The 23,030-nt window shown below is 41.4% G+C and overlaps 1 protein-coding gene across 22 annotated transcripts in view; it reads right to left on the bottom strand.

Moving 5' to 3' along the window:
• Window positions 1-23,030, bottom strand: part of EPB41L2 (erythrocyte membrane protein band 4.1 like 2) — a 220,045-nt gene that overhangs the window by 154,930 nt on the left and 42,085 nt on the right. The window contains exon 1 of one of the 22 annotated variants that reach the window (XM_058566277.1): window positions 6,767-6,871. The exons of 20 other annotated variants lie outside the window; for them this stretch is intronic. The gene's annotated coding sequence lies outside the window, so the exon portion shown is untranslated. Of the gene's footprint in view, window positions 1-5,470; window positions 5,633-6,766; window positions 6,872-23,030 lie in introns of those variants that run through there. One more of the 22 variants, XM_058566275.1, reaches the window with a different exon arrangement.

Raw genomic sequence — 23,030 nt, 5'->3', positions numbered from 1 at the left:
TTCCTTTGTATGTTAAGGATATGTAACCACCAACCATCCTGAAACTGACCAAGTGTGAAACTCAGGGGAGATGTAACCACCAGCCATCCTGAAACTGACCAAGCCTCACCACAAGAGCTACGCCTATGACCTTTGCCTTATTTTTAATGCAAAGATCTCTCCAGGAGGAGCTTAGGCCTCATTATGTGGAAGCATGTTCTCCAACTGAGCCTGTGCAAATGAACACCCGCCCTCTTCCTTTTGAATATTCATTCCCCAACCCAAATAAAAGTTCCTGCTTCCCTTTGTTCAGGGATGCCATGACTTAGGAAATGATTCCTCATGGCCTCCTATTAGCTACAAACACACTTGACTTTGTGAGACAACTTCCACTGGTGTCGAGTCTTATTTAACTCACCAGGAGGCGAGCCCACTTGGTCTGGTAACAGAACCACACAACTGATAACCTACAGAAGATGATTTATGGCTACACAACAGGACAAGACAGAGCAGGGCACCGTCCTGGGGGAAACCTGAACAATGGAGCTGACCACTGAATACAGGCTGGATGAAAAGGGAACCAGAGGAAGGAACATCACCAGTAGACCGGGTTCTATGAGACAAGAATTGCCTCTAGATGCAGTAAGTCAACAGGACTTGGCATGGTCTGCCCTGGGTGAGGGAAGGGCTGTATCTGTGGCTGTACCTATGAAAGCTGAACTGAAAGGATACACACATTTATACACTATACTTAAATGTATAGAAATGTGTGTGTACATACATATATATCAGGCAAAAGGGGTGAAAGGTAGCACTCATAACAATCAACTTAGCTGCCATACCTAACTTCCCCTCTGTCCCCATCTCCCTGATCTTTTCCTTCCACCGTAGTCTTATGATTTTGACTAGTTCTATTCAAGCCCTTTGGGTTCAGCCATAATTTGGATATCTCACATCCTCCTCCTCAATCTCTTTTTATCTCCCCTCACTATCCCCTAAAATTCCACGTTAACCATACTAGAACATCTAAATTCAATAAATGTTGAATGAACCAACAAAACAACATAGTTATAACAACGAAATTTGTTTTTGCTGTCTTACTATCTCTATATCAAAAGTAAATATTCTTCCTCTTGGACGCCAGAGTAACGAGAATGGGGCTTGAGCTACTTCTTCTCTCCTGGAGAAGGACTGGTCCCAGTATCCACCAATACCCTGGGGAGGGTTTCCTCCCACTTTGACCCATATTTATATAGGAATATCCACAGAAAGAAAAAGTTTATTTCTGCCATGGAGTTTATTGTAACAGGATCTGTCCTGTACCAATTGTACATTTATCTTGAAAAGAAACAGATGGAATGGCATGACACAGCGCTTGGTATCCTCCTATAAAACAAGTCCAGCTGATGGCTAGACATATACAAACACTGTAATCCCTGTGTACCTCTGCCCCAGATGACAGGGGTCAGGCCACAGCAGAATCAGCACTTGTGGGAAATCAGTGAGCCAGCTGTCTAGGACGAGCCAGGGCTTATGTGATCAGATCTTTATTTCTTTCACAAGGCTTCTTAACAATTCTAATATAGACTTGTTATGCTTTTATGACCCTGGAAAACATCCAAAATGATTAGCCTATCCCTTTCTCACACATATGTCTTCAGGCAACAAATGTACACACTTTCTACTAATTGAGAATTTTCCAGTGAGTCCGTCTAATGAATGAATGCCCCGTGGATTAACATTTCCCAAATTAAGTACTACTATTTTAAGAATTTACAGACACGTTTGCTTTATTTTGCCAAGAGAAAATAAACGGGTTTAAAAGGATAATGTTGTTGTTTTAACCCATGTGTACATAATTCACAGATAAAAGACTGGAAACACTCAGCCAAAATGGTAACAATGGTTGTTCGTTAACGGAAAATTTTGCTTTATTGATTTGTATTTTTCTATATTACCAAGTTTTCTTCACTGAATGTTATTATTGTAATTAACCTATTCAAATTTTTTTCTTAAAGTCCATTAAAACAAAAAATATGACATTTTCTCCCTTTATTTCTATACTCCTTCTTCAGCAGTTTTAAAGGCAGTACAAAACAGGATGACTAAGTCCAGCAAAGTTATAATAAACTGCTACCAGGCTATGTGGTACAGATTTTCCTAAAACAGAGAGGTACATTCAGACTCTTCCTCTTTGAGCTTGGCACTAGATGGCAAGAAATTACTGGACTCTAAGAAGCACAAGCTTAGACACTGTTACATCAGGGGCATTAAAGTCAGATTTTAACTGGATTTAAAAGAATGAAAGGAATTTCCTGGATTTTATCAGGGCAATTTCCCAAGAGATTTTTGCCCCCACTTCTTAATACAAGGATTAAAGCCACTTAGCAAATTAGAATGTATACTTGCCACTTAAAATGCTATTAAGAACATATAAATTAAGAGAGCTTCAAAAAGCAATACACATCAACAAAAGGCTTACAGTTCCTGCTCAGAAGACGTTGTTTTAACAGTTTCCTATGAAGTCAGTCAAAAAGCATCAAACACTGAGGTCATATCTAAGTGCAGGAGGGATCTGCTTTCGGACCACACAGCTCTATGGAGAGACGAGGACACACATCCACATTCGATCCAGAGAGCCTTTCTTTGTTTTGTTATCACATGAGAAGTGTCACTGTCAAGTTTTCACTACAACTTCATTAAAATACCAAGCCATACACACGCACAACTTAACACAGCACAAGGAGGACAGGGACATATTTTTCAGAACCGCAAAATGGCATCTGCAGAATGTCTCAAAGGAACGACAAAGGAACTTCTCTGGCCCTAACAAAGGGAACAATATTTCCACTAGGATGACAGGACTACTGTATTTCAGGAGGGGAGAGGCAGTAAAAACTAACACAGAACAGAACTGAACGTGGAGAACGAGTCTGTAACGAAGAATTAAAAGAAACTATTGAGGATACAAGTTTCACTCACTATAATACACAAAAGTCAAAGAGCGCTTCATGTTTTAAAAATTGGGTAACTTTGAATATTAAATTTGAAAAGAAAAATTATAACTAAAAATTTCAAAACGAAATTACTTACCTCGTCAATAGAATCAACTAACTTTTTTAGATTCATGAACACTGTGCTTCTATAATTCAGGTTTAAAAGCATATAAACAAACTATGCCAGCATTACGCTGAGCAATCGGCACGTTATCATTTCATCTAGTTTCTCGTGACCACTCTGTGAGAAATGTTCTATCAATGCCTCCATTTTACAGATAAGGAAACTGAGGCTGAGAGATATAAAATGACTCAATATCAGGCAGATCTGAGTTTCAATTCCAACTCCTTCACTTACTACTAGCTATGAGACTTTGACTTTCTTTCCAAGGTATTTTTACTCTGAATTTCAAGACTATCAACACCTAATAACGTTCAGAAGGATTAAAGACAAACTACTGTCAAAAATGGGACAAGAACTTTCCTAAAACAGCATACTGAAATGGAACTAGAAGCTTAATAAACTGGGGGGAGGAGGGGAAATCGAGATATACCCACTCTTAATCAACCAAGTAACATTTTCAAAACACTGTTGAGAGAAGGGCTTAAGTACACGCCTTCAGGAAAAAAACTGAAGCAGAGGATACCAAGAGCCACGATTAAGCACAAAATAAAGTAAATGTCTGCATACATTGGATGGAGAAAGATCATAATCAGGATCTTAAGCTGATTGTGCCTCACTTTTATGAAGCATATGTACTTAATTATCTTCAGTAGATAGTACCCTAAAAAACAATTTGATGACTTCTGTATTGTGAATAAAACTTCAGTTATAATTACAAACAGTAGACACTCATTAAAGTAAAACCAGTAAATAAGTTACCAACAGGTAAATTTTCCTTATAACTATTTGTTTCTCATAAATTATTTGTTAGCCCTGCTTTGACTCTCCACCCAACTAATCCCCCTAAACTCCAGTTCTGATCACATCATTCACCTGTTGGGAAAACCTCAGTAACTGCAGGAAAGAAACCAAACTCTTCCAGCCGAAATGCAGAGTCCTCCAGGCTCTGGCTGGACTCTCCTTTCCGGCCTTTCTGCTCACTACTGTCCATGATGAACTCTACCACTGAAGGGAGAAAAGGCCGCTCAAGTCTCCAGGCTCACTCGTCCAGCCCCTTCTCAAGTCAGCCAGCCAAGTACATGTCCACCATCACCTCCACCATCGGGCAAATTCCAGCTCCCATGCTATGACCTTGTGAAGACTTGCCTGCCTCTCCCAGCTCCATGCCACCTCCCCTCCTCTCTCTTCCAGAGCGCAGCCCTTTTCTACCGCATAGGCCCCTTGTCTGCATCTCACCCACCCTACTATACAAGTCTGTCTTACTCATCTCTGTATCCTCCACAACAAAACACACCCCTCTGCACAAAGTGATGCTTACTATATTTGGGGAGAAAGAAATGAGGTTACAAAACACCTTTAAGAAAAGAAACTCAGTGCACCTATTTTTTCAAACAATTCCAGGCATCATAATCTTATTTTTCTATTATCCAAGATAATCACCATAACAATTCAATAAAGTAAGCCTAGTATTAAATTAAACAGCACTCTAATGGAACAAATATCATTTTGGCACATTTATAATGAGAGATCGCATGCCATCAAGATTCACATTAGGAAAATATGAGGACTGTGGAATTTACTAGCTTCACCCTGCATGACTGGTTCTCATAAGGTTAAGCCTGACCTAAAGGGTCATTATCTTCCAAAAGGAATTAAGTTCTAAGAAAAGCAAGAAGAAAATAGAACTGGCTCTGAAATAAGTCCTACAATAATATATTTTGGGATACACAGTCCTCCTGAATCACATAATTTTAGATCTGGGAGGCACCTGAAAAAATAATTTAGCCAATCCTTTATATTACAGATACTATAAAATCGAAGCAATTTTAAACTGAGCTAAGTGACTGAGATATTTTTTAGAATATCCTGAGAAAAGGCAGAAACCTAACCTCCTGGCAAAGGATATCTGCCAGTATTTCTCATTTGCATTAACTTGTTAAAATCAACCAGGTGGGGCCGGCCCCGTGGCTTAGCGGTTGAGTGCGCGTGCTCCGCTACTGGCGGCCCGGGTTCGGATCCGGGGTGCGCACCGACGCACCGCTTCTCCGGCCATGCTGAGGCCGCGTCCCACATACAGCAACTAGAAGGATGTGCAGCTATGACATACAACTAACTACTGGGGCTTTGGGGGGAAAATAAATAAATAAAAAAGTTTAAAATCAACCAGGTGATGAGCTCATGTTTCTGAATGAATTTGCCCCTCAGCAGTTTCTCAAATGGAGCTCATTTCTCTAAACACACTTTCCTCTTGATATCTCCTTTTCCCAGTGCACCTCACACTGCTGAGCTTCTCACTCCCTATAGGTGTAAACCGACTATGAAAATGTACAATAGTGGGGCTGTTTTGTTTTTTTTTAACTACAGGCATTACTATAATCTCTCCTTCACGCAGAGCATTCAGCAGAGGAAGGTGCGGAGGGTCTTCTTCCTTTCACGGCTTTAGATGGTACGGAAACCACAGCAGAAAGCAGGGACGAGGACTGGCTGGAAAAGTGAAGGGGTGCCCGTCCAGGAGAGCAGTAGCTGTGGCTGTCAGAACTGAGGCATAAAACAGGAAATCACTATTTTATTCTTCTGGAACACTCAAATATAACTGTGTAACAGCTACACGGAACTTTTAGGATATATCTATATAAATACAATTTCCTTGTCTTCCTAGGAAACCTGGCCAACCCAAATCTGGATCACACCTCAAGCAGCTCTGCGGCTGGTTTCTCACTGGCCATCACCCACTCGTGACTTTGCCTACATAACGGCCCCCTGTGAGACAGAATTCACAAATATTCGTTGCATTCTAGGAGAATGACGTTGTAAATCACATAAATACCACTACCCCCTATGCTGTCAAAACAGAGCATCCAAAGAACCAACTCACATTTACCAGTGATGGATCCCCGGGTGACCACAGACCTCCTCAGAACTCACACCTGCAGCCCGGTCTGCCAGCACTGCTATCACCTGGCTCACTGGCACCACACACGCCAAGGACGCATGGATTAGGATAAATGCCTTAAGGAGCAGTGCTGACACAATTCAGTTCCTAACGCTTATGTCAGAGGTGGCCCAGCCCTGGGTCAGGAAATAACACTGATACTAGACCCCAACAGTAAACATAAATATCTTTGGGAAGTGGAGTTCCTTGTCCAACCCTAAAATTAATTCCTGAATTATTTTACTCTTTTCCCAGAACCAAACAGAAATAGGTGGAAAATAATTCCAAAAGGCCTAGAGAGTATGCAGATCCATTATTACTTAAATACAATGAATTAAAAAAGATTTCGAGAGAAATAAGATCACACTCTAGCAACACATGAAACTTTCTGCACAAGTACATCACAACTATGCACTTTTTTTTTTTGGTGAGGAAGACTGGCTCTGAGGTAACATCTGTTGCCAATATTCCTCTTTTTTTTTTGGTGAGGAAGATTGGCCCTGTGTTAACATCTGTGCCAATCTTCCTCTATTTTGTACGTGGGTCACTGCCACAGTACAGCTTGATGAGCCGTGTGTAGGTCCACACCCAGGATCGAAACCCGTGAACTCTGGGCTGCCAAAGCAGAGCACATGAACTTAACCACTCTGCCACCGGAGCCAGGCCCTATGCACTTTTTTAAGGGAAAAGAACATACGTGTGTGCACACACATCACACATGTGCTTGGTCCATACCGTGGTGTGGCTGCTTTCCTTGCAGCTCCTGGAATCAGTCTCCTGCATCACATCTTCTACGTCCTGACACTTTTCCACAGTGAACAAGTTGGGAGATGGGGAGGTGTTCAATGCCTATTTTAAGGCAAGCAGCTTATAGAGAGATAAAAAGCAAGCAGTTGATCAAAAAGGAGATTTTTTTACATTATTCTGAACTTTTTCATACAACACTAGAGAACAAGTTAAGTATGACATTATAAGAAATGCAGAGCACCGCCAGGAAAAAAAAATTTTTCTTAATTCTGTTTCTTCCTACTTTAGCCATTCAGGCTATTTCCATCATATTTCTCCAACACTTACGCTGCTGTCGTCTCTAGTGGAGGTTCCCTACCCACCCAGTCATTTGAAAAACTTCTGCAAAAGAACCAAAAGTATAACCATCTTTGCCAAAAGCCATTTAGATTTTTGTCCCCACCCTAATATTTGGCTATTTGTCCTTATTTCTCGATCTCTTTCCATTCTTCCTCCCTTTCCTTCTTCCCCCACCCACAAATATATCCTAGCAATTAAGTTATTTCCTTTCTTCCCCACTCCCTACCCTCAGATTTTCAACACTAAATTTCTTCATTTCCCCTCATTCCACCTTCAGTTTTCCCTCAAGATACAGAAAGCCAAGAAATGAACAAAACAGTCAGTGAGCCTTCAAATGCAAAATTTAATATGCTGAAGACTTCCTGTGGAGGGATTTTTCCAAGAAAAACAAAAACTAGGATTCCGCATCACCTATTTTTCAGACATTCCTCCTATCGCACCAAAGTCACTTCAGCTGTTTTACATAGTTTCTTCCAGATTGACAGAGGTCAAACGGGTGAGGGTGAGTCTGAGGCTGCGTGTGCCCGTAAGTTATGTGAATCCATAACAATTGCCTCAAAAAGGACATCTAATTACCTGTTCACCAAAACAAAAAAATGTGCAAATCACGCTAGACTTGCTTTTTCTCCAGAGATATTCCTGAGATGTGGTACCAGCACGACCATCAACTCACAGAGAGAAGGGAAGAGGCCATGTTCCCTAGTTCGCCCTGATGTGCTCAGAACCTTTTCAACAAGTCAGAGTAATAACATGAGACCCTACACGGTGCTCTGCTAGTACTACGGAGACAAGCAAAGCGGAGGGGAGAGAGAGGCAGGAAGGAAGGAAGGAAGGGGAGGACAGATAACATCCTCGTCCTTGAGGAGCTCATCTCCTAGACTAACACACACAACCCCGTGGAAAGCTGACATGCACAAAACGCTCAAATTTCAAGACAACGGTGGAAGAAATACCATGGGGCTGTGAGCAACTGCCAAAGGAATTACACAGCTCAGAATTCCTATAGGCACTCAGCAAAATAAGGCAAGTATATTCCAGAGTAAAAGAAATTTGGCATATGAGATGGTAATTAACAGTTTGGAAAACCGCTAAAAAGTTTTAAGAGATTTATTGGTTTTAACGTGGCGGAAAACAAAAACTTCAAATATGCTTCGGCTTATGCTAAATGTAAAACATACATTTTTAACCTCCACTCCTTTCAGGTTCACATCAACTCTAAAATAGCAGAAATCTAACCATATCATAACGGTTTTCAAACGTCTCCAAATCACTTGACGCAAATTAATTTAACTGCACAGGTGTGTCTGGGTAGGCTCCGTGTTTCACTTTTTTTCTTACTCTAAGTTATAGTTGGACGGATTTAACTCTTTGGGGCAATGATGTCTAATTTATCCCAGAGGATAACACTTCACAAATTCTCCCCAGTAAATAGTGACATGGGCAGAATAGCAGAGTGAAAAGTCTCCAGTTCTAATTCCAGTTCCAAAAGTACCAGTCATTTTGAACAAGTCATTTACCTTCACTTTATTAAATTTCCTCATCTATAAAATAAAGAGAGGGAAGACCAATTATCTCTTAAAGCACCTCATAGTTCTAAAACTCTACATTTTTAAAAAAATTACTTGGCATGGCAAACTGTAGGCAAAATAAAGTAGAATGAAAATAGACATCAAAACCAAACATACAGGGGCAGGCCTGATGGCATAGTGGTTAAGTGCACGCTCTGCTTCTGCAGCCTGGGCATGAACCGACACACCACTTGTCAGGCCATGCTGTGGCGGCATCCCATGTAAAGCAGAGGAAGATGCACACAGACGTTAGCCCAGGGCCAGTCTTCCGCAGCAAAAAGAGGAAGATTGGCAACGGATGTTAGCTCAGGGCTAATCTTCCTCACACACACATTAAAAAAAAAAAACATACAGTAGGAGCCCTACTTTGTGAAATGTATGCAAATATGCATTTACTGAAGTACTCATTCTATAAGTTACGAATGCAGGGTACAAGGATAAAAACAAAATATTAATAATAATTACATCTCTAAGTGGACATAAGGCTGGCTTTTATTATTCATGTTTCTCTGTATTCCAAATTTTATTCAACAAACATATAAATTTATCATAAAAAGATCCAATCCCTTGAATCCAAGCTTGATATTTGGAATCACAGCTCTTCAGCCTCTAGGAAATAAAAGTTCCCTTAGAAACACAACAGTCGGGTCTTCAATTAGGGGGAGGGAGAGGGGGACACCCCTCAACTCTGTTTTTCCACAGCTCCTTTTCTCATCTAGTCTGAATCCCCTCTTCCGTCCCCACCCCTCCCCACAAAAATCTCCTGGGAGTGACTGAACGCAAGTAACCTAAAACTGGAATTTTTGGGGCTGTGTGGTTTTCAAAAAGCACTGTATTTTCATCTCCCCACCTCCACACACACACCCAGAGTTGGATTTCATACTTATTTTCGAACATAATCTCACAGCATTACTTAAACGTCCTATTAAAAAAAAAAAAAGCACAGGCAGGCTATATCGGAAAAATCGAACCATTTGGCACCTATGGCGGTGATGTCATTACCAGCCATGGCTCTGGACGGGCTCTGGAATGCAGCTGCGGCTGGAGTCTCTCAGCCCACTCAATGCTATTGAACATAAAAACCCAGTCCTTCCTGGCCCCAGAAAACCTCAGTCACCCCTAACTGTGCTCTGCTTGGGAAGCCCTGTACGTGCAACTTTTCACCTTTAAACTCTTTATAGAGCACAGCATCACATACGTTAGAACCATCCTTGGAAGACCCGACTTCAGCTGCTGGAAACCTTTATTTACTATCTGGCAGCCTGAAGGACCAATCCTCCAGGCCTGCCTGTTTTGTTGGCAGACCCCGACTCTGATATCTGTGTTCCAAAAGCCTGATTTGGAGTCACTGGTTTGAAAAAAAGAACCATCCATAAAGCCCAACCCCAGAGGAAGCAAGGGCTGGTTGGGAAAGGGGTGGGCACACGGGGGAGTGAGATGGGGACTACAAAAGTGAAGTCGATCCTCATTCTAGGGGATGAGGGGAAGGAAATGTAACACCGGCTAACCATACAGATAAATTAATGTAGAATGACGGTCTCTGACACAAAGTAACACTCAATGAATGTAAGCTATTATTATTATTTTTCCCCACAGAAACAGTCATTAGGGCGAGTACTAACTCCCTAAGCCTACTTAAGAAGGTCTAATTAATCTATAACGCAGCTGAAGGTACTGAACACTTACTTCTAAATTTTAACAACACTTCTAAGGAAAACACACGATAAGCAGGAGTTTGAACTAAAGCGGTTGCTCCCAGGAAGAGCAGTGGGAGATGACCCTGTCTGCCACCCTCCATTGGTGCTGGACAGTCAGTGAAGACTCCCTGCCCCACCACTCCCGCAGCCCCGAGACGGGCCCCTGAAAAGGGGCTGAGGCGGGAACTCTGGGAGCCTGCACTGAGGGCTCCGGGACGCCGGCCTCCGCCCAGACCCCAACTCCCCACTCCTCCCTCCACAACACCCTGGTCACCGCCCCTTCTTTTTAAGAGCCACAGAATGGAGCCTCCTGCCTCCCGCTGCCAACACCTGACCAATACGGTCCAGTGTGAGGGAACCCAGACTCCCCACCACCCAAGTTCAGTCTAGGGAGCAACACAAGGCCTAACAACCTCCTCTCGTGCCTTTACCACTCATCACCATGGGAGATGGAGGAGGAAAGTCCTAGTACACGTCTGCTTTTACTAACGTTCTAAAGGCAAGGCCAAAATTACACTCAATGCTGATGCTAATTTTTTTTATATCATCAAGACCACAGAAGGAGGAAGAAGCTAGAACATATCTCACAACTCCCAAAACTGTGCCTATTTGATCTTTTACAGAGCTTTGTTACCGTCATAATCCTCTAAAACTTAATTTTCAATTATCTATTGCTGATTATGTGCTTTGTGGTCAACCCATAATTGTCTAAGTCGCAGAAAGCTCTCCCTATGACCCAAAGCACATCAAAAGTCCCCTCTCCCCACCCAGCTTTTACAGCATCACAGGATCTTAGACGACCCAGACCAGCATTTTTCCCATCGATTTCCCTCAGTCTGACAGCGAAGCTGCAGACACCCAGTGATGAGCCAGAAGCACAACCAATATCTGGGCGACACTTTTCCCCACCACCCAACGTTTAAAAGTCTTCACTGGGGGTGAGGAGCTGAATCCTGAGCCTTCATATGTATAATCATTCCAAACCTAAACAGTTGTATTACCCACACCCCTACTCCTTTCTCTAAGGCCCAGAGCAGACAAGTGTGTGTGTGTCTGTGTGTGTGTGTCTACTTAAAAAGAAAATCCCAAAAAGAAAATCCCGAAGATCTCGCCCTCCTCACCCTCTCAGTTACCCATTCCCACAGTCACACCCCAAGCACTGGCTTTCAAATTTTTCCAACTGTGACCCAGAGTAAAATATTTACATCCCAACCCAGTTCACAAATACACAGTAAACACACCCAGTTTTAATGGAAACAAAGTTTTCAAATGACTCTGTGTGATCCACTCTGACCAGGACGAAAGCCTAAGCTTAGGCAGTTAGTGCAAAACCCAGCCCTGCCCCAACCAGGGTGCCTGCCCCATGCCTGCAGACCACCTCAGCCAGAAGAGGCCCCTCTCCTCTCATGCTCTTGTTCTCTCCCCTCCCAAAGGGGAAGCTCTGCACAGCACAGGATCGCAGCAATGAGGTCTACCCCAAGGCACGATTATTGCTAATGGAAAGCTTTTCCCAAAGGGCAAGTCTTCTTTTTTTAATTCACATAAAGGTTCTGTCTAGGCGAGAAAGGCCTGAATCTCCTATTGTTTATTCTGTTTTCTAAATGCCAGTCATGGCCTTCCTAAAAGATTTCTTGAAAAATCCTGCCCTAGACCTACAATCCCACCATTACCTCAATTTCATGTAAAACAGAACCCCTGTTATCTTCTGTCTTTCCAGCTCAATCCCTCTTGAACCCCAACTCTAACAATTCTTCGACCGTGAGCAGCCTGTGCCCCACCACCTTCCCACTGCCCTGTCTTCATCACCCTCCTTCAGGGGCATGGTGTCCAGAGGCCACCATTACACCCTAACTCCCAGCCACTCCGGTCTCCAGCACATTCGCCTGCTCAAGTTCCAGCTAACTCGGGCCTTACTGCAGACTCGCACCCAGGCAGCCAAGTAAAAATAACTATGATCACTTTTCTCAATTTAAATTCACAAACTTGAACCAGACTCTTAGAGATCTCCAGAAATCCTACAACAGCTCCCTAGTCAACCCCACACCCCCACTCTCCTGGACATAGATTTCACGCCTATACATAAAGCAAAACAACTACACACAAAAAATCTATGACACTGGAAATTAGATCTTCCTATGGTCTCAGCCACAATCTAGCTACAGCTGTCCTCCAGTAAGGAAAACCTGGTATTGTTTAACAAACTCAATGTTACAAATGAACAAAAGTTATGAGCCATTCATAAAAACAATCTGCACAGTACAAGGCTGACTTCCAATACTGATAAGTTTAAGGTCACTTAACCATTAAAGAGCAAAAGAAAAAGTGTATTTACTCTCAAAATGTACTCTTGTTTTCTCTTCTTTTATGAAAATGTTTGGTAATAGTCTCTGTCTAATTCTCTTACCAAAGTAGTCCATGTGCAACTCTGCCCTGCCTCTCTAATCACTGTCGGGCATAAGGGTTTATTGTCCAAATATAATTTGTTCAACCATGCAAACACCTGTGCAATCAGGCATGTTCAATTTGCAAGGGACAAGTCCAGTGACATGGCCACAGTGATAAGCACTGGTGCCCTGCTGGTGGGCCTTTTGCTGAAAGAAACAGCTTTTCCCATGATAATCTCTATTTTGAATCAAAATGTCTAATAAATGCTTTCATCTAATTCAACAGAAAAATAAAACACAGGCATTATAGAGTTGCTATTACTCTAACCCAGGACACTAATGGTGACATTAATGCAAAGAATAAACCGCAGAGTAAAATGAAGTTACGTCTCTTGAAATTCAAGGGCCAGCAGAAGTGAAGGCTAAAGAAGCATATCTGTCCCAGGAGGCAATAATGGTCAATGTGCTACACGAGGGGGCCACAGGAAATCCTGCAGGACTTCTCGGGTCGTTTCTATCCCTTTTATTAAAACTCAGCTCTTCCTGGAGGGGGGAACACACGACTAACGCAGTTGAAAATCCAGACTGAAATTACATATGCCAGCAAATAGGCAGATTATATTCCAGAATATGCAAAGGCTGCAAGCCCTTCAGAGGAGGAAGTTAAATTAGCTTGGAGGAACCTTGGGTAGAAGACACGAGCACCACTTGGGCGGATCTGGCCAACGCCACGAGCCAGCCTACCAGCCTCACTCACCCAGACTGCCAAGATGAAAAAAAAACGTGCACAAACCACACCAACATGGTCATGCTAACGTGACACTTCCTACCTTCACTTACTTGGGCTCCTTTCTCAGCACCCTGACTTTCAAATGCCCTAACAAACATTTTCTGTTATTTAGTTTTAAGATCGCTAAGATATCTGCTTCTCCTCCTCCACCATTCATTCCCTTAACACTTAGGGAATGGCCACTGTGTACCCAGCACTGTGCTGGGACACCATAACCTAGTAAAGGACACGGGGAAGAAGCCGATGATTACAATTCACTCTGAATTAAAGGATAATTCATAAAGCAATCTGCAAAAGAGGATAAGAGCAGAGAACAAAGAGAGATAAAGCTGGAGCCATCTCTGGGGGAGGAGGGAGCAGAGAAAGGAGGTGCAGAAGCCAAGGACGTGCAAAGGTGTCAAGACACCACCACAAGCTGCTCCTTTCAACTTTCAACATTTAATCAAAAATCACAAGGGTCAGGCCCAAGACCTCAGAGTAATAAAATGCAAAAGTCAGTCAATTTCTCTACTAACACAGTAGCTATTTGATAGATACTGGACCCAGAGATTTCTTCCTTTTAAGATTATCTAAAAATTCCATTTATCCATTGTATTTCAGTTTTCACTTTACAAAGCTAATCAACACTTGACTCTAGATATGTGTGGACCTACTTGTATCACTCACACCACCTCCTCTGGTACTCAATATAATTATGAGAGGCACACTAGGACCAACCTTCAACCCAGTCAAAACTTGGGTGGGTCTCTTTCATTCTTTTGCTTCTCTCCCACTCCAAGGCAAGGTAGTTCATGTACCATTCTTTTTTTTTTTTTTTTGTGAGGAAGATCAGCCCTGAGCTAACATCCATGCCAATCCTCCTCTTTTTGCTGAGGAAGACGGGCCCTGAGCTAACATCTATTGCCAATCCTCCTCCTTTGTTTTTTCCCCCTTTTTCTCCCCAAAGCCCCAGTAGATAGTTGTATGTCATAGTTGCACATCCTTCTAGTTGCTGTATGTGGGACTCGCCTCAGCATGACCGGACAAGCGGTGCGTCAGTGCACGCCCGGGATCCGAACCCGGGCCGCCAGTAGCTGAGCGCGCGCACTTAACCGCTAAGCTACGGGGCCGGCCACCTCATGTACCATTCTTAATAGGCAGTCAATTAATCGTGGCTAAGATAATGGCAGGTAACAGTTTAAGATGTGATCTCTTCTAAGTCAGGATAGGGGATGAAAGCAGGAGGCAGCTGAAAGAATCTAGCGTAAGGTCAACTTGTGTTATTTGGCTTAGGGCTGGTGAGCAGACAGATGGATAGCCTCTTCCTCCACCTCTAGAATAGAGAAGAAAAACTCGCCTAGTTACCACTGAGTTCTTTTGTTATTAAAAAAAAATCTCACGAAGACAAACAGTTTCTAGTTAATTAGATTTGGTCTGTGTCCTATGTTAGCTAGATTAGGGTTTTTCAACCTCTGCACTACTGACATTCTGGCCAGATAACTCTTTGTGGTGAGGAGCTGTCCGGTGCATTGTACGATGTTCAGCAGCATCCCTGGCCTCTGCACACTGGATGCCAGTAGCTCGCCCTCACGTCATGGCAATCAAAAATGTCTGCAGACATTGCCAAATGTACCCTGGGGGACAAAAATCACCCACCCGCCCCCGCCCCAGTTGAGAACCACTGTGCCAGACTGTGAGCATCACGCTATTTATCAAACATACAATAAAGAAGAAACTGATGTTGATGAACTGGACAAAACATTAAGAAAAAGATTATGTCTTAACCAGCTATTTTCTGCATTTTAATGAAAAGCTAACAGATATCCCCGACAGAAGAGAGTGCTCAAAATTAATGCCAAAAAGGTCGAGCAAAGTCTGGAACACTTAAGTAACAAGTGCAGCACACAGATGCTCAGGTGTGGTGGAAGCTGCCACTGAAAAACAGCCTAACGCTATTTTTAAAAATGCTAAAATTAAATCAAACCAAGTCTATCTTCATTCCACATATCCAAGCCCATTCTACCAAAAAAAATCTTTAACAGATTTTAATTCTACAAAATGAATATCTAACACAGTAATTATTTTGAAATAATTAGAAACACAGAGACCAGACTACAAAAGCCAGCAAGCGCCAACCATTTTCTAGGTCCGTGACACGGACCCTCTCTAAGCCGTTTCCCTCATCCAGAGAAGGGGACAACATAACGGTACAGGGACGTCAGCATGGTGCCTGCCCGCTGGAAGTACCATTGAGTGGGATCTACCAGTCGTTTCACATATATATATTTTATAAACATATTTCTAATACAAAATGGAACACAATGCCCAAGTGAACTAAGAAAACACCCTTCTAACAAGTTAACTGAAACAACCCATTCCTGTAAAAACACACACCTTAGATGCCAAGATTTACCTGCACTTTTCTAAGGCAGGAGAAAATGGATCACCATCCAAGTCCATGGTTACAACAAAAGCAAAATAAAAACGCTGCTCTTTTCAAGTACCACGTTATACACTACTTGTGCTAACTCCAACTATTTCCCCAGGGTTTTGTCCAAATCAACCAAAACACCCTCTAAAGCGGCTAAATTTAAAAATTCACCACCTAAACTTTCTACAAAGCCTCACAATCGAGTAGCAAAGAAGAACATTTTCTCACACATACCAGAGCCAGTTTGCAAGTGCTGTTTTTGCCTCACAGAAGTTGTTTTCTAGCCACAAGCTACTACAAATTGTTCAGACCTTTTGGCAGCAACACAGGAAACTGCCCTTTTCACCCGTTCTCCCACAAAAATGTAGTCAATTTCTAGGCAGGCCCATCTCTCAAGGCTACTTGCTTCATGGAGCCAAACGCATGCAATTTTTCATTTAGCAATATGAAAGGGCCCCAAATGTTTTGCATTTTTGTGAAGAAAACTGAAAGCAAGTCACTAAAGAACTGCAGACAAAGCTCGGCATTAAAGCAGCTACCCGGCACTTCACACCCGCATTTGAAATTTATAGGGCCTTGGGCATCACAGCTGTTTCTGTTTTATCCAAATAGTCCAGGATGCAATAGGCAGCACATGAAGCGACTTCCTGCCGCTTCGCTGTCCCTGGCTTCCCACTATTCTCAACCTGTCAGGTTTCAAAAGGTACCTCTGCCTCTTGATTTAAAAAAAAACCTCAAATCTTCCCTTTGAATCCGGGATTTTTCTACAGTCTTAAGGATCACATAAAGGTATTCTGGCAACCCACAAAGATGAAGTTGAAGTTCCTCTCCGCTTTTCAAATTCAAGCATACAAAACCAATCTATATTTTTCTCCTTCAATTACTGAAGCAGAGGTGAGGGCAGGAGCTAGTAAATGACTCAACAGCTGTAACATATTTAATTTCTAAAAATAAAGCTGAAATTGCCTTTTGAATGCAAAGTTAGAAGAAACTTGAAAACCAGGAATTCCTTTGTTTGCCATTTGGCTTATAATTTCAGACGGGTCATTTATTTAAAAAAAAAAACAACAAATAAAGAAGCCCAAATGGCAGAGAGCATCTGCAGTTACTCGCAAAATGAAGCTGGACTGGGCCCTGCCCGGGAGGCAAACGCCAGAATTCAATCTGGTGAACCAAGCTCCCAACGCACAGACTGAAGAGGAAAACCAGCCCAGTATTTTCCAGGGAACATTTTCTGTCTCCAAAAATGACTTGCAACCTCAAACAAGTTCCAATAATGACACAAAGGCCACTTCTCCACAGGGTACGATATCAGACACTGTCTAACAACCACACAGACAAAAATGATAAGCAAAGGAACCTCGATTCAACCATACACACCACTACATTGATTTAACAAAAAATAATCTCAAGAATAGAGCCCAACACCAACACTAATTTAAAATATGTTCAAGTTCAGAACTCCTTTTCAAAGGTATAGTAAATTATTCCAGCAAAATAATTCCTATAGATTATACTGGGAAGAAACCTCGAAGGGAAACCAAGGAATCCAAATTAAAAATTCAAAGGAAAACTCCTACATGTCTAGCAGGTAAAGAGACCTCGCTTGCCTGTATCTAAGTACAAAAGGCACACCTTGTTATTTTAGGTAATCTTTCCAATTTAAATAGATAAAATGCACCGGGAGCAAGCGCTAATTGCAAACAAGCTTCCATTCACTGCTGTTTTAACCGATAATAAGCCAGACCATCTTTCATCTCCATAAACAAAACAGTATCAAAGAGATTTCACATTATTGTTTATCACTTAGCACCTCCAAAGCACATCTAATTGTTACTATTTATGAGAAAGTGGCTATGGAAGCAGCAGGAAGAAACGGCCTTCTTGTTGGATCTGTTTCCTCGGTGGGTCTGTGGTGGCCTTGAGTGCCGCTCAACACCAGCGTGACACAGCCTGTGAGACAATCACCAAAGAAACAGAAAAAGCATTTATTGAGTTTACTGTCCACATCTTCACACAATTTACTTTCGAATAAGTAAACAACAACAGAAGAATAGCTGCCCCAAGGCTATCCAGAGGTCTGGCGCGAGAAGTCAAAGCACTCAAGCTCACCGCTCACACACATGGGTTTTCTGGCCCATATTAGAGAAGTTCAGCCTGGGAAAGTTTACTTCACATCTGAGGTAAAGGAAAACTAAGGAAGCTCTTTACTACGGTTCCATGTTTTACATTTCTCACGCCATTAGAAAACCCAGCATAAAATATAATTGGACTTTTCTAAATAGCAAAAGAGATGAAAAATGTAGACTCGGTCACCGCTCACCCCGCTCCCACCCTGTGTTCAGCTAGGATTTACTGCGCAGGTACTATACGAAAAAGCACACAGCTGACACTGAGGGGGTCAACAGTCACAAATCAGAGAGGTCTTCACTGCCAGCAGGTTAACTCTGCATCTTTATCTACGCACAATCAGTTGAGGGTGTTTTGTTTGCCGGTGTGTTTCCGTGTTTTAAGCATGTCTCTGTGGTTTATTTTATATATGGCAAGAGCACCGAAGGCCCTTCATGTGTCTAAATGAAAAACTCTACACATTTGGCTTCAGTCAAGCCAGGAGTTTCTTGAAGACAGATTCCAGCTATGAATCGTCCACCTTTGTGTGCTGGAAAGGGTGAAAAGGGCAGTTTTCTGTGTTGCTGCCAATGGGCTGGACAATTCGCAGTAGCCTGTGCTAGAGAACAACCTCTCTAAGAAGAAAACTCTTAACTTCCAAGCTGGCTTGGCAGACTTGTGTGAAATAATGTGATTTTTCTCCATTTACTCTTATTTTCTGTTACACCTTTTCCAGTAAAATCCTTCCCTGGAATTTTATAATCATGTTTTTAAATGATATTGTTAGTGAAAATAATGCTTAACAGGTCAACTGAAAACCAATTTCAGCACACATCTAAATTCTGGACATTAAAATCCTTTCTAGTCTTCTCCATCCACAATCAATATAGTACTAATTTTGTTCAAGTATTCATTTCTGGAAAGTTCTTCCTGAATTTGTCCTGCAAACATTTTTTAAGCCTTTAATAGGGAAACACAACACACACACACACCCCCCACCAGGCTGCTTGTTCACTGTGGAGAATACAATACCGATATCAATGAGAAAAGCTGACACCCCCTAAGAAACCAATCTAGTAATGGAGAGAGAGAGAAAAAGCAGAATTTTGAGGCTGGAGGGGTCAGAGAATCTGTATGTGCTTTTTGTAAATTCACTAGATGATTCTAGTGCATACTAAGGTTTAAGAACTAAGGTTTAAGGTTTAAGAACTGTATTCACACACACACACACACACACACACACAGAAAGACAATAAGACAGTAAGTCATTATTTACTTAAAAAAAAACTCCCCAGTGAATCACTCAATTCAGCCAGCCACTATACTTATATCTAAAATATCACTTGTTCTGCTGCATAAATAAAGTACACCTAGATATGAAATTGTGTGTTGGAAAAAAAATTATAAAACTACTATAAAAAATCAGAAAGGTAAATCCCAACTACTGCCACTTAATTTGAATAAGAATAAAAATCTGGCCTGCCTATTATTTCAGAAATTAGAATAATTAAGTGAAAATATATATGAATATGTTTTGCAAAATGCTTTAAAAATTTAACATTATACCACTGGTCCAGGAGCAGCTGTGGTTTTAATATCCCCAGTAAATAAGACCCTGTCAGGGCCGGCCCCGTGGCTTAGCGGTTGGGTGCCCTCGCTCTGCTGCTGGCGGCCCGGGTTCGGATCCCGGGAGCACACTGACGCACCGCTTCTCCGGCCATGCTGAGGCCGTGTCCCACATACAGGAACTAGAAGGATGTGCAGCTATGACATACAACTATCTACTGGGGCTTTGGGGGAAAAAAATAAATAAATAAAATTATAAAAAAAAAAGACCCTGTCAGGAATAAAACAGGCAATGAAGTAACATTGGCTGGATTTTAAAAATCAATTTTTAGGCTTCCAGAAAATTCACTGATGGGTAGAAAATATTTGTCAAAGTTTGCATCTCTCTCAGTGTTTAAAGGGGTGACATTATTTTGCATAGTTTCAATATGGCTTTTTTTTTTCTTCAGTGAGGAAGATTAGCCCTGAGCTAACATCTGTAGCCAATCCTCCTCTTTTTGCTGAGGAAGATTGGCCCTGGGCTAACACCCGTGCCCATCTTGGTCTACTTTATATGTGGGATGCCTGCCACAGCACGGCTTGATAAGCAGTGCATAGGTCCATGCCCGGGATCCAAACCTGCGCATCCTGGGCCGCCAAAGCAGAGCATGTGAACTTAACCACTACGCCACCAGGCCGACCCCAATATTGCTTTCATATTTTATATAAATATTATCACCACATTCATAGTCTTTCGCATTTTTAGTTCAAGATTAAATTTTTCAGATTTATCTATGCTCATATACGTAGCTCTATGTAGTTCATATACGTAAGTTATTCTTTTTAACTCCTATATAGTACTCCATCATAAAATAAAATGCACTTTCTTTTTCCCAATTGAAGGACAGGTTTCCACTATTTTGCCATTATAAACATCTCAATGACCACTTCTTCCATGTCTCCGCGCAGAGGTACAGGAATCTCCAGGGTACATACCCAGTGGAATGCTGGCTAGCGTGGTATGACCACTTTTACTTGATATTGCCAAAATGTTCTCCAGGATGGTTGTACCAATTTATATTCTCACCAACAGTAAATGATAACATCATTATTTATAATAATAAATAACGTCTTCCCCAACACTTGATATTTTTAGACTCATATTATGATGGTTAAGGAAAAATCTCCGTTTGAACTTGCATTTCCTAACTATTAGTGAGATTCATATGCTTACTGGCCATTTGGGTTTCCAGTTCTGTGAACTGCCTACAATTATCCTCTATTTTTCTATTAGGTTGTCTTTCTTTTTCTTATTGATTTATTGGAGTTGTTCATATAAACTAAATTTTAATCCTTGTAAGATAAAGGCAATCTTCAAGAATCCTCCCTGAAAGCCCAACTACAATGGCTAGAATAGACCAAAGTCACTTTTCTTGTATGACTACAAGGATGGGAGTAGGTGATCCATGGCTGACACATTTAGTCAAGAATGTCACCAAGGAACTAGCCTTCTATGCTCTTGCTCTGCCGTCTTTAACACATAGCTTCAACCTCTCCATTGCAAGACAGCTGCTGCAGCTAGACACTATATCCACATTCCAGGCAGGAGGGAAAAAAATGATAGAGACCAGACCCCATATTTAGAGAGCAAAGCTTTCCCAGAAATTCTTAGCTTATATTTCATTGCCCACAATGGATGACTTTCAAAGGACATCAATGGAGATAGCCATTGTTAAATGGGCATAAAATTAGGGTTGTGTTAGTAAAGAAAGGAGAATGGGCTAGGCAGGCAACTAGCAATGTCTTTCAAACATGCATTACAAACATATTTCACCAATTTTGAGCCTTGTCTTTCCACTGGAGTATATTTTCTTGTATGCAAGTTTATTTTAATGGAGTCAAATTTCTCAATCTTTTTTATTATTTGTGTTTTCTATGATCCCAACTTGCCAACGATGCTTATACTTTCTTCCAAAAATTTTTACAGATTGGCTTTCAGCCTTTAACTCTATCTATAATGCATTACAATAAATTTTTGTGTATGGTATGAAGTAGGGAACGAAATTTCTTTTTTTTTTTTGAGCTAACATCTGTTGCCAATCTTCCTCTTTCTGCTGAGGAAGAGTCGCCCTAAGCTAACATCTGTTGCCAATCTTCCTCTATTTCGTATGTGAGCTGCCATCACAGCATGGCCACCAATAGACAAGTGGTGTGGGTCCGCACCCAGGAACCAAACCCAGGTTGCCAAAGGGGAACGAGCCAAACTTAACCATCGGGGCTGGACTTCATTTTTTCCCCATATGAACAATCAATGGATATACCAGCCCCACTTCTTTAATAGTCCACCTTTTCCTACTGATTTAAACCACCACTTCTGGGCCGGCCCCATGGCTTAGCGGTTAAGTGCGGGCACTCTGCTGCCGGCGGGCTGGGTTCGGATCCTGGGCGCGCACCGACGCACTGCTTGTCCGGCCATGCTGAGGCCGCGTCCCACATACAGCAATTAGAAGGATGTGCAACTACAACATATAACTATCTACTGGGGCTTTGAGGGAAAAATAAATAAAATTAAACCACCACCTCTGTAATATGACAAGTTTCCTTATATTGAGTTTCTGGGCTTAAACTGGTTTATATCAGTTCACTAGTCTAATTATCTATCCTTGCCACAATAGTTTTAATAGCTTTGAAATGTGTGTTAGGGAAAGTCCTCTCAACTTCTTCAGAATTATTTTGGCTATTCTTGAACACATACTCATTTCCACATGAATTTTAGGATCAACTGTTTCATAAAAACCCTGTTTGGATTTTGAGTGGATTTTCACTGAAATTACAGATGTGTTTGGGAAAAACTAGTATCTTTACAATATCAGGCATTCTCATCCATGGACAATAATAGCTCTCCATTTACTCAGCCCTTCTTTTACATCCCTCAATGTTCCATAATTTATCCATAAAAGTTTTACATATTGCTAGATCTGTCCCTAGGAAACAGAATTTTTGCATTATTAGGAATGAGAAATAAGATCATCTTTACATAGCGTTTCTTAATTGTACATACAGAATATTACATAAACTGCAAAAAATAATTTTGATTCCTCCTTTCAAATACTTAGGCTCATTTCTTTTCTTGTCATATTGTATTGACAAATTTCAAGAACCACATAAATGACTAAAAGTCATAATTTTTTATTTTGACCTTAAGAATATTATGCTATTATTATCATACCGTTAAGCATAACAGTAGATATTATTTTGAAAAACATTATTTAGCATATTAGAGAATTATACTGCATTCCTAATTTAGTTAGCATTTTCATGAATATTGGAATTTCATAAAATGCCTTATCTAGCAAAATAATTACATGTTTTCCTTTCAGTTGGCAATATGATAAAATCTATTAAAGAAA

Source organism: Diceros bicornis, chromosome 23 (genome assembly GCF_020826845.1).
Source record: "Diceros bicornis minor isolate mBicDic1 chromosome 23, mDicBic1.mat.cur, whole genome shotgun sequence".
Taxonomy (NCBI): domain Eukaryota; kingdom Metazoa; phylum Chordata; class Mammalia; order Perissodactyla; family Rhinocerotidae; genus Diceros; species Diceros bicornis.
This window is presented reverse-complemented; position numbering and strand designations above follow the sequence as displayed.